At 44.3% G+C, this 12,073-nt stretch overlaps 1 protein-coding gene and 1 long non-coding RNA gene across 3 annotated transcripts in view; one reads left to right on the top strand and one right to left on the bottom strand.

The window, feature by feature from the left end:
* Window positions 1-1,835: 1,835 nt before the first annotated feature.
* Window positions 1,836-2,846, bottom strand: LOC128139453 (uncharacterized). The gene is made up of 4 exons (XR_008234394.1): window positions 2,781-2,846; window positions 2,639-2,691; window positions 2,514-2,554; window positions 1,836-2,428 (listed from the first exon to the last, which is right to left on the bottom strand). It is a non-coding gene; the product is annotated as an uncharacterized LOC128139453 (long non-coding RNA).
* Window positions 2,847-11,732: 8,886 nt separating this feature from the next.
* The window catches only part of ZNF451 (zinc finger protein 451), a 43,709-nt gene continuing 43,368 nt past the window's right edge, over window positions 11,733-12,073 (top strand). The window contains exon 1 of one of the 2 annotated variants that reach the window (XM_052781839.1): window positions 11,733-11,752. The gene's annotated coding sequence lies outside the window, so the exon portion shown is untranslated. Of the gene's footprint in view, window positions 11,753-11,832; window positions 12,070-12,073 lie in introns of those variants that run through there. The other variant, XM_052781838.1, reaches the window with a different exon arrangement.

Below are 12,073 nucleotides of genomic sequence, written 5' to 3'. Positions count from 1 at the left end.
CAAAGATTATTTGGCATGAAAGATACAAGAAGAACAAAGGAAAAACAGAAGTTTAATATCAAAATATTGAACAGGGTAAAGAACGGTTAAGCGAGGAAGAGGATGATAAGACCCCCAAAGAACACCCGACGACCACCCAAGGCAACAACTGCGACTGCGCGAAGGGCATTTGCATATGTTAATTATTTCTCGGAAATGTAATGAATATGTATAAGGTTTCTGGGAAATGTAATGAATATTTATAACACACATGTATTTAAACTTCACTAATGAGCTTTACGGTGTGCACAATAGGTGGAGCGATCCCTCGTGTACCCAGTGCTGAAATAAACATGCCTGTTTTATAACTCACTCTCCAAGTTGTAAAGTTTGTTCCGCGCGTCAACACCAGGGGGTCCACCCAGAATAATCCACAGCAGGTGACTCACCTGGGATAACCCTCAACAGATAATCCACTCTGGATAACTGACCCACACCAGATAATCCCCACCAGGTGCCCCACAGAGGGGAGAGTGCCAGAGGATGGTGCCACGTCTCTTGCTCAGGCTCTGCTCCACTCTGTTCCTCCTCCATTCCCGCCCTGGGACAGGCTCCCCAGGGCACAAACATTCCCGGTCCCTCTTGGCCCTGCACTCTCCCCACCAGACAGCCCTCACTGCCGCACCTGCGGGGCACCCACTGGAGACAGAGCCAGGAGCCTCCCCACACAGGGCTGACCCCGTACCATCACTATGCTTAATGACCGGCAGGCAAACCTGGGCTGGGGGGCATCTGCTGAGCATCACGAGATGCTTATGACAACACATCTGAAAAACAAAAATCCCAAATTGTATTTCAGCATATTAAAAAACAGTAAAGAAGAAAGTAGAGGAATTCTGTCAGAAGAAGGGATAGTAGTTGAGCTAAAGGCGGATTCTGGGTAAACAGGTCAGCTCGAAATACAACACATCCTTTAGAAGCTAGACTGATTTGAACACTTCAAAGCAGCATTAAGACTAATTGATACGTTTTTTAACACCTTCTTAGCATACAAGTAAACACTCTTTCGGTGTTGGAAAACGTCTCCTCCCTTCCTTACAGCACTGCTGCAGGGAAATAACCCTGGGAGGCTGTGGGACGAGGTTGTACTCAACCAGAATCTACGCTTACCGATCCACCACAACAGCTGCAGCCCTTGCGCTGCTGTCACTGCGGATCTTGCTTGCTTGGTCAATAATGCTGAAAGTGAAGTGTAAAACTTTAAAGAGTAAAATGAAAAATAAAGAATAAATCCCAATAATTCTCTTTATACAAAAAAGGTATGCCCATGTTTATATACATCCAATAAAAATACTTATACTATAAAAGTATTCGATTTTCCTTTTGCATTAACTTAGTGAATTGATACCATTACATTATCTATCTCCAAAATACACAGTTAAAATTTGACTAGGGCGTTTTGCGTGTGTTACATAATGAGGAGGGACACCTGGCCAGCTGCGCTGCCCAAGAGACATGCTACTGAACTGCCAGGGAAATGCGCCATTGAAAGCGAGACAGAAATAAAGTACTTCAGAGCACTCCATCAAAATATCAGGAGAAAAACCCCATAACATTCAGTTGCCTCTCTTTTTAAACATTTAGAAAAATACCTAACTGCTTACGTACGTCTAATAAATTATATGCTACAGCTATTTGGCAGTTACAGTTTAAACAATGCAAGTTGGTTTGTAAATTATACAATTTTAACTTTTTAACAAAAGTTTCATTTATGGTAGAAAAAAATCAGTGAGATAAGAGATCCCTCATATAGTTTTACTTTTGAAAAAAAAAAAAAGAAAAAATCAAATCCCCAGTGCTGCAATACCTCAGACTACCAAAAAGGACTGGCAGATGTGCTAATGCTTTTGGCTGAACTGAAGCACGCAGACTAAGGCATTTTCATGGTATCTCAACTGTTACAACTGAGAACGCAAAGAGCACCGAAGCCACCAACTTTAGGAAGAGGGGCCGTGCTTGGTTCTTTGGAAGGAAATTGATTGTTTTTTCTTTTCTTTCTTTCTTTTTTTTTTTTTTTAAGAAGAGTGAAAAGTCTTGGCAGTAGAAATCATCAGCAACAAGCACATCATCTCTGAAGATCCACTCTGATGGGAAGTTCATAAAAATGCAAATTCTTCAGATGAGAAAGATTTCCATTTTGGAGAGTCTCTTTCCAACTGAAATCAAAATTACACACTGTAGGACAGTGGTCCCTGGTCCCTCAACTTTGCTTCCAGAGGGCTGGGGGTCTGAATCCATCCTCAACAAAAAACACATGGGCTAACTGGGATATTCCTGCAGTTGCCGGGTTCTTCTTCATCATGTGCATAAAACCAAAGCGACGTGGCCTTCTGCTTACCTGCTCCACACAGATTCCATTGGATGCTGCAGCTGTCATCACTTCTGGCACCTAAGATACCAAGAGACAGAAAACTACCATTGCACTTGTGAGAAATCACCGGCTCCATGCTCCTCCTTGCTACTACCCAGCTCACCTCAAATGCCCATCCAAGTCCAAAGGCAGCCTGCAAGGCACCTGCAAAACCAAAGAGAAACACTTAACCGAGCTGCCACGTGATTCTCTGCTCTTAGACACTAACCCAGCTGACAACCGCCTCACCTTGGACTGCTCATTGGCATGCAGCTTCACCCTTCCGATCCTGCTTGAGGCACCTGCAAAAACCAAAGCAAAAAGACATATGCTGAGATACTGTCCAAAACTACAGCCTGCCTGCACCGATTCCCATCTCCCGCTCCTTTACCTTGGCCGCTCGCCTGTCTGGCCTCTGCCATTGACAGGTTGCCACCTTGAGGCCTGGGTACTACCTGTAAAACACAAACAACAAGGGATGCTTCTAACTTCACCAATAATACAATACCTGAAAAACAACTGCTGCTTCAGCCCACTAGTCATTGCTCACCTTGCTTGAGTCAGCTCCGGTGCCAGTATCCCACTCTGCACCCTAAAAATAAAAAAAACCCCAAAATCTGTAAGTCAGTCGCACAGCCACTAGTCACATCTTCCCTCTGACACCACATGCCGACCCACCTTGTTACGGCACTCCGCTCGCGTCTCCTCTGTTGCCCTTTGGTGCAGAGCTCGTCCCTCTGCATCTGCAAAAGCAACATTGAACAAGTCACCTGGATGTGGAGCAATAGCTGAACAAATGCAAAGGTTTTGCTTCCATTTAGGAATACCATCTAGATTCCCTGCCTGGCACAAGCTCACATTTTGCATTACCTGACCTGACTTCACCTGCGGGAATAAACAAAAAAAACCCTGCCAAAAAAAATTTCTAACCAAAACCCAGAAAATATGAAAAACCCAGAAAGCTCAAAAAGACAGGACACTGTACCATGGAGCAACCGACACTGCCCAACAGATGAAGCCATAAGGATGAGAGGTCTGCTGCAAAAATGGCGCGAGACAAAGGATTGCTGACACAATGAGGTACTCGGGAAGGGATCTGAACAGAGTACGGATGTCCTCAGGGGACCAGGGACCGAACGGAGGCATCCGACATAGTGGAGGGGAAGGTAAGCGTGCTCTGGGGCACAATGAAAGCCTCAGGAAGAGTTGTCTCTGAATAAGAAAGAAGCAAAGCCTGCTGCAGAACTCAAGGGTAGTGACGGAACACAAGGACGCTCGCAGGAAGCATCGTGACAGAAATAGAGGGGTGCTGAGGTGGCCAGAGACACAGAGGACGGCTCGAGGGCACTGTCCTGGGTTCAGCTGGGATAGAGTTAATTTTTTCAGGAACCTGGGAGGTAGGGGGGGCATAGCCGGGGCAGCCGACCTGAACTAGCCAAGGAGCTATTCCATACCATGTGACATCATGCTCAGTATATAAATGGGGAGCGGGCCGGGGGGAGGGCTCTGGACTTTCGGTGGCGGAGCGTCGGGTTCCGGGTGGTGAGCAGTTGCACTGTGCATCACTCTTTTTTTGTATATTCTTTCATTAGTACCGTTGTTGTTGTTGTAACCTTTTTTTTGTGTTGTCCCAGTAAACTGCTCTTATCCCAACCCTCGAGGTTCCAGGTTTTTTTTCTTTTCTCTCCTCCGTCTCCTCCCTATCCCACCGGAGGGGGGCGGGAGGAGTGAGCGAGCGGCTGCGTGGTCCTTTGTTACCGGCTGGGCTGAAACCACGACAGGCACAAAGGTGCTCGGGAGGGGATTTGAACAGAGTACAGATGTCAGGAGGGAGACACTGACCCACGGGAGGCAAGCGAGGTGGAGGAGAGGAGAGGAAGACTGCTCCGAGGAACAGGGGTGACCTGAGATGTTCTGACAAACCGAGAGGGGCACAAATGACACTCCAGAGATAACAGTGTGCCGAGGAGACCCTCTAAAGCCAGGGGATGAACTAAGAGAAAAGAAAAAAAATAAAAGACACAAAGAAATCTTACAAAGCAACAGGGTATGTGACAAACAAGGAAGAGTTAAAGAAGTAGGGATAGAGAGCTTGATAAAAGTAGACATAGAAAGAAAAATTAAAAAAAAAAGGGTACAAGGCAGGAGGAAAAATTTAAAAAATAGGGATGGAAAACTAGATAAAAGTAGACATAGAAAAGAAATTTTAAAATGAAGGCATTAATGGAGGAAAAAATTAAAAACTAGGGACAACAAACTAAATAAATGGAGACATAAAGAAAATTTAAAAATTGACAGTACCGAACAGACAAGAAAGAATTAAAAAACAGGGACAGGAACTAGATAAAAGCAGACATAGAAAAAAAATTTAAAAAGCAACAAGATTAAGGAAATGAAGGAACAAATTAAAGAACAGGAACATCAAACTCAAGAAACAAAGACATAGAAAAAAAATTTAAAAAACTACAAGGTACAGCTCAGACTAGAATGAAATAAAAAATAAAAACAGTGAAATGGATAAAAGTAGATATTGAAAAAATTTAAAAGCAATGTAACACAGAACAGGCAGGAGATAATAAAAAAATAGGGGTAGGCATCTTGATAAAAGTAGACATAGAAAGAAAATTTCAAAAGTGACAACATAGAGGACAGATAGGAAAAAAGTAAATAATAGAGACAGAAAAATACATAGAAGTGAACACAGGAACAAAAATTCAGAAGTGAAGACATTAAGAGAGGAAAAAATTTAAAACCAGCAAAAAAGCCTAAATAGAGACATAGAAAGAAAATTCTAAAAGCAACTGGGTACAGGCTAGACTAGAGTGGATTAAAAAATAAAGACGGCGAACTCGGTAAAAATAGACAAGGAAAGAAAACTCAAAACCAGCAGGGTACAGGACAGACAGGAAACAATTAAAAAACAGGGAGAGACAATAAAAGTAGACACAGAACAAAAATTTTCAAAGTGACAGGACACAGGAAACAGGAAAAGATTAACAAATAGGGACATAAAAGTAGATAAAAGAACACCTAGGAAAAAAATTGCAAAATGAAAAGAATTACAAGAGCAAAATATTGAAAAATAGAGACAGTGAACTAAAGAAAAGTAGACATAGAAAGAAAATTTTAAAAGCAATGCGGTTCATGACAGCCAGATAAGAATTAAAAAATAGAAACAGGAACTGGATAAACGTAGACACAGAAAGAACATTTTAAAAGCAACAGGATTAAGGAAATAAAGAAAAAAAAATTTAAAAATAGGGACAGTGAACTAAAACAGAGACATGTATAGCAAATTTAAAAACCAACAAGGTACACGACAGAAATGAAAGAATTAAAAAATAGGAAGGGGAGCTTGAGCAAAGTAGGCGCAGAAAGAAAATTAAAAATCAACAGTACTAAGGAACAACAAGAAAGAATTAAAAAATAAAGACAGTGAATGGGATAAAAGTAGACATTAAAAGGGCATTTTAAAAAAAAGGATTAAGAACATAAAGAAAAAAATTGAAAAATAAGGACAGTGAAGTAAAACACAGACAAAAAGAAAATTTAAAAAGCAAAGGTGTAAAGGACAGACAAGAAAAAAATTTAAAAATAGAGACAGTGAACTAGATAAAAGGAGACATAGAAAATATTAAAAGCACCAGGGATTAGGAAAATAAAGGAAAAATTAAAAAAATGACAGCAAACTAAATAAACAGAAACATAGAAAGTAAATTTTAAAAGTAATGGGGATTAAGAGAGGAAAAGATTAAAAAATAGAGACAGAAAACTAAATAAAAGCAGGCATTAAAAAATTTTAAAAGCCATGGGATTAAGAGAGGAAAAAAATTAAAAGATAGCGATAGCAAACAAAATAAATGGAGACATAGCAAGTACATCTTAAAAGCAAGGGGGTACATGACAGACAGCAAAGAAATAAAACATAGAGATAGGGAGCTTGATAAAAGTAGACACAGAAACAAAGTTCGAAAATCCAAGGGATTAAGAGAGGAAAGCATGAAAAAATAGGGAAAGCGAACTAAATAAACAAAGACATAAAGAAAATTTAAAAAACAAGGGCACTAAGGAAATGCAAGAAATAATAAAAAATAAAGATGGCGAACTGGATAAAAGCAGACATAGATAATGTTTAAAGCAACAGGGATTAAGGAAATAAGGAAAAAATTACAAAAATTAAAAGCAAGGGCACTAAGGAAAGACAAGAAATAATTAAAAAATAAGGAGAGTGAACGGGATAAAAGTAGATAGAAAATTTTAAAAGCAATGGGGATTAAGGAAATAACAAAAAAATTAAAAAATAGCAACAGCAAACTAAAACGGAGGCTTAGAAAGAAAATTTTAGATGTGACGGCACTAAGGAAACACAAGAAATACTTAAAAGAAAATACAGCGAAACGAACTGGGATAAATGTATCCAATTTAAAAAGTGACGGGGATTAGGGAAATAAACTGAACAAAACAAAAAGAAATGACAGAAAACTAAAATGGAGATGTAGAAAGAAATTTTAAGAAGTGATGGCACTAAGGAAAAGCAAGAAAAATTGATTAAAAAATAAAGACAGCAAACAAGATAAAACTAGAAAACTATAAAAGCCAAGGGATTAAGAGAGAAAAGAGAGAAAAGAAGTAAAAAATACCAACAGTGAACTAAAACACAGACATAGACAAGAAATTTTAAAGAGACAGCACCAAGGAAAGAGAAGAAATAATTAAAAAATAAAGACAGCGAACGGGATAAAAGCAGGCATAGAACAAAAATTTAAAAAGCAAGGGCACTAAGGAAAGAAAAGAAATTATTAACAGAAGACAGCTAATAAAGGATGTTGAAATATGTTTAAATTCTATAAAAGAAAATAATTAAGGCCACATAATGAATATGTGGAATTAGTTGCTAGAGAGCGTTACTGAGTTTATAAAAAAGACAGTCTGCTCAGAAACAGCTTCCACATCCTATGTGATACCCAGACTTTGTATGGAGGTTTGGACTTGGAGATCTTAGTTCATGAAGAGCAGACCATGAGTACCTCCTGCTCTCCTAGGTTTGTCTGCTCCTACCTGTGGCAATCTACTGCCTGTGTTTAAAAAAATTGCTTACTCTTTTACCGAGTTAGACTGTGAATGTGCCTTGCAGGTGGCCCACCAGCCAAGAAGTCCAGCAGGCTACATCTTTTCTCTTCTCTATGAAACAAACTCTGCATAAGAACTTTCCTAAGCTGACCCAAAATGGGAAGCCTGTGCTTTCACAGGAATTAGCTGAAATACATGAATTTTGGAATTCAGAGTTTTGTTAGCATATTGGAAATGCTGACATGACTGCATGGCAATTCCCTTACTATTTCTTTTCCTTAACTGTATTGTTTAAATAGGAGGAGGATGTTTGGATGGGATGTTGCAAGAGTAAACATTTGCATGAATTACTGCTGACAAATTCATATTCAAATGAGTGTCAGTTTCATAGGGTATCAGCATTTGGAAAAATAATGCCACCTTGCTGTTCTAGTAACTTGTTCCTATTGCACCTCACCTATTCTCAAGAATCAAAAGTAATTAAGTGCAAATGCAAGCTACAAACAGAATGGCTGCTATCAATGTTCTATTAGCAAATTCAAGTTATAAATGCAAAATATGAAAGTTTAGGCAGCAACAATGACTTCAATTTTCAAAGTGGTAGTCAGGTTTCCATTATTTTAATAACAAAATAAAACTGCTCAAATCAGTGTTGTTTATACAGTCCAACAATAGTGATTAAGTTGTACAAATTTTTTAACTAGTATGTTTTAATTAGCATGCAAACACTAGAAAACAAAACCCCAAGAATCACATCTTTCAGAAGGGGATAATTATGAGTTTACGCATCAAATCCAGGAAATACATGGAAAAAGTATTTCAGCTGTTGTGTGATTTCTATTTTTTTTTTCCTTTCAGCATCTCAATATGTCTACCTTCTATCATAAAGCTATTTTTTCATTCATACATGGAAGGAGGCTTAAAACTAACATTAGTAATAGTAACTCTGTTTACAGGAAAAATAAGTGCACTAAATTAATGCTCACATTAAATACCACATGGTATGTTATAGCCGATAAATGTCTGTTCACAAAGCTCCCATAACATCAAACTTCAACATGCAACCCTGAATCCTCTCTCTCCTGTGTATTTGATAAGCACATACCAGTGAAGTGCTTTGTTTGCACACTAGCAGCTCTTTTATATAGATGCACAACTCAAAGGTGACGTTTACACTGTTCAGCTTATTCAAAGCCAATGCATTGAGTAACAATGATTCATACCAACTTTTACTTTGGGTGGCTCAAAGCAACTATATGATGAAGCAAAAGAGCAGTAGCAGATAAATAGCAAGAATCATGGGCATGGGGGCCCAAGTGATGTTCCCTCAATCCTGCCAGTGTGGGGAAATGAAGAGACGGGCACTAACAGGACAAGTCAATAATTGGTTGGAGAGCTGGTGTTGGTGACATGGTTTTAAGTTGTATGACCATGGGACCCTGCTTGCAGATCACCGTCTGCTTGAGAGAGATAAGATCCACCTCACTAAGCAGGGCAAAGCTATTTTTGCCAGTAGGATGGCTGACTGCATAAGGAGGGCTTTAAACTAAGAATGGAAAGGGAGAGAGTAACCGGCAGCCCTGTGAGGGAGTGATGGACATGGTCGAAGAGCAAAGGGCATGGGGTGATGTGACAGGAATGGAACACAAAATCAACAACATGGGGCTTAAGCAGGGTCACCTCCAGCACTTGCATGTAAAGCAAGGAAATGCCTACAAGACACCATGATGGAGAAATCCCCCCACAATCCCTTCCTAGGCAGTCAACATGCTGGGGTGCCTCTCTAAAGTGCCTGTATACTAATGCATGCAGTATGGGGAACGAACATTATAAGTTAGTCTGTGTGCAGTTGCAGGGCTGTGATCTTGTTGGGACGTGGTGGGATGGCACCCATGACTGGAGCATTTCAATGAAGGGAGACCGGCCCTTTAGGAAGGACAGGCTAGGAAAACAAGGAGGGCAAGTTGCCCTTTACATGAACGAGCAGTTGGAGTGCACGGAGCTCTGCCTGGGGATGGACGAGGAACTGACTGAGAGTTTATGGAGGAGGATTAAAGAGAGGACAAGTAAAAGTGACATTATAGTGGGTGTCTGCTATAGGCTGCCTGACCAGGAAGACCCAAGCAGAGGAGGTAGACAGATAGGAGCAGCCTCACATTTGCAAGCCCTGCTCCTCATAGGGGACTTCAACCACCCAGATACTTGCTGGAGGGACAAAACAGCAGGGCATAAGCAATCCAAGAGGTTCCTGGAGTGCACCGATAACTTCCTCTTCCAAGTCATGAAGGAGCCGGCAAGGAGCAATGAAGAGCAGTGCTCTGCTGGACCTCATACCAATGACAGGCTTGTTGGGAGTGTGAAGCCCGAAGGCAGCCTGGGCTGCAGTGACCACGAGATGCTGGAGCTCAGGATCCTGAGGGAAGAGAGGAGTGTAAACAGCAGGCTCACAGCCCTGGACTTCATGAGAGTGAACTTTGGCCTCTTCAAAGATCTGCTTGGAAGAGTCCCATGGGATAAGGCCCTGGAGGGAAGAGGGACCCAAGAAAGCTGGCTAATATTCAGGGATCACCTCCTCCAAGCTCAAGGGCAGTTCATCCCAGCGAACGGGAAGTCAGGCAAAAATGCCAAAAAATGTGTAGATGAACAAGGAGCTCCTGGTCAAGCTCACACACATAAAGGAAGCATACGAATTGTTGAAGCAAGGATGGGTAACGTGGCAGGAATACAGAAACCCTGTTAAGCATATAGGGATGAAGTTAGGAAAGTTGAAGCCCCGCTGGAATTGGATCTAGCCGGGGATGTCAGAGACAACAAGAATGGCTTCTGTAAGTACAGAGGTGACAAAAGGAAGATTAGGGAAAATGTGGGCCCATTGTTAAATGAGACGGGTGGCCTGGTGACACAGGCGAGCTCCTGAATGCCTTCTTTGCCTCAGTCTTTACTAGCAAGACTGGCCTTCAGGACTCCCAGAGACCGCAGGGAAAGGCTGGAGTGAGGAAGATGTACTCTTGGTGGAACAGGATCAGGTCAGGGGATACTTGAGCAAACTGGACATACGTAAGTCCACGGACCCTATGCATGGGATGCACCCATGAGTGCTGAGGGAGCTGGCAGATATCATTGCAAGGCCACTCTCAGTAATCTTTGATTCATCATGGTTGACTAGGAGAGGCACTGGAGGTCTGGAGGAAAGCAAACGTCACCTCCATCTTCAAGAAGGGCAAGAAGGAAGACGCATGGAACTACAGGCCGGTCAGCCTCACCCTGATCCCTGGGATAGTGATGGGGCAGCTAGTCCTGGAAACCATTTCCAGACAGTTCAGTGAGAAGAAAATCATCAGGAGTCGTCCGTATGGCGTTACCAAGGGGAAGTCATGCTTGACCACCTTGACAAACTTATATGATAAAGTGACTGGCCTGGTAGATGAGGGGAGAGCAACGGACATTGTCTATCTGGACTTCACTGAGGCCCTTGGCACCGTCTCCCACAAGATTCTCACACCCAAGCTGTTGATGTCTGGGACAGATAGGCAGACGGTGAGGTGGACTGAAAACTGGCAGGCTGAAAACGCACAGCGACGCGGGGGCAGCGCCCAGCCGCCAGCGCAGCGGCTACGCCGCCGCGGCCGCCCCGCCGCCTCAGCACGGCGCTAAGGGCCGGACCCGCGCGCCCGCCTGTGGGAGAGGCGGTTTTCCCGCCTTCCCTCCCCCTCCCCTGTCAGCCCCAATGGCCGCCACCCTCCTCCTCCTCCCCCGGAAGCGGCGTGTGGTTTTTCCGCCTTTGAGCAGGAACTCTACGCAACCCAACTGAAGGCGGAGGGGGGGAGGCAGGAAGTTATTGAGGGAAAGAGCCCCGAAACGCCGCCGCGAGGGGGGGGGGGGTGGCGGGCTGCGCCATGGCGTTGTCGCCCTAGCGCCCGCACCTGCCATGGGGAAGAGGAGGGGGAGCGAGGCGAAGCAGGCGGCGACTACAAATCCCGGCAAGCCGTGCCGCGCTCCCGCCCCCCCTTCCCCCCCCGCCGCCCCCGGGTTGAAGAGGAAGCGGAGGCGCGCTGGGTCGGGGCGTTGGTGTGCCCTCGGGTGCTGGCGGCGGCGGGGTGAGCGGGGCCGGGGCGTTGCGAGGGGGCGCGGAGCCGTCGCTTAGCAACCCGACCCCCGCGGGGCGGCCGGGCGAGGAGCGGGCGCCCGGCGAAGCCGCCGCTTCCTCACCCGCCGCCCATCCCGGGCGGTGGCGGCGGGGCGGCCTGGCGGCGGGGCGTCGCGGGGCTGGGGTGTCCGTGCGGGTGAAGAAACGTGAGTCAGCAAAGCCGCCCGCCGGGGCCGCGCCGCTGGGGCCGCGCCCGGGCGGGCGGCGGTTCCGCGCCGCTCACGGAGATCTTCCGCTGGGCAGGACGGCGCTGGTTTTGAAGCCAGAAGCTCAGCCTGCTGGCTCTGGGGTGGTCCTAAAGCGGCCAAAAGCACACGTAGCTGCTGATTAGGCCTGAGCTCGCCCCGCGTCTGTCACTAAACCATCCTCTGTGTTCTGGCGGTGGTGCGGCGCCGTTAGGCCAGAGCTCCGGTCTGTCTCTTGCTGGGGTTTTCAGACTTGAGCACGATAATGAACTCTGGCGGTAC

The sequence above is a fragment of the Harpia harpyja genome, chromosome 3 (assembly GCF_026419915.1).
Source record: "Harpia harpyja isolate bHarHar1 chromosome 3, bHarHar1 primary haplotype, whole genome shotgun sequence".
Taxonomy (NCBI): domain Eukaryota; kingdom Metazoa; phylum Chordata; class Aves; order Accipitriformes; family Accipitridae; genus Harpia; species Harpia harpyja.
Note: the sequence above shows the minus strand (reverse complement) of the source record. Positions and strands in the feature narration are given on the sequence as shown.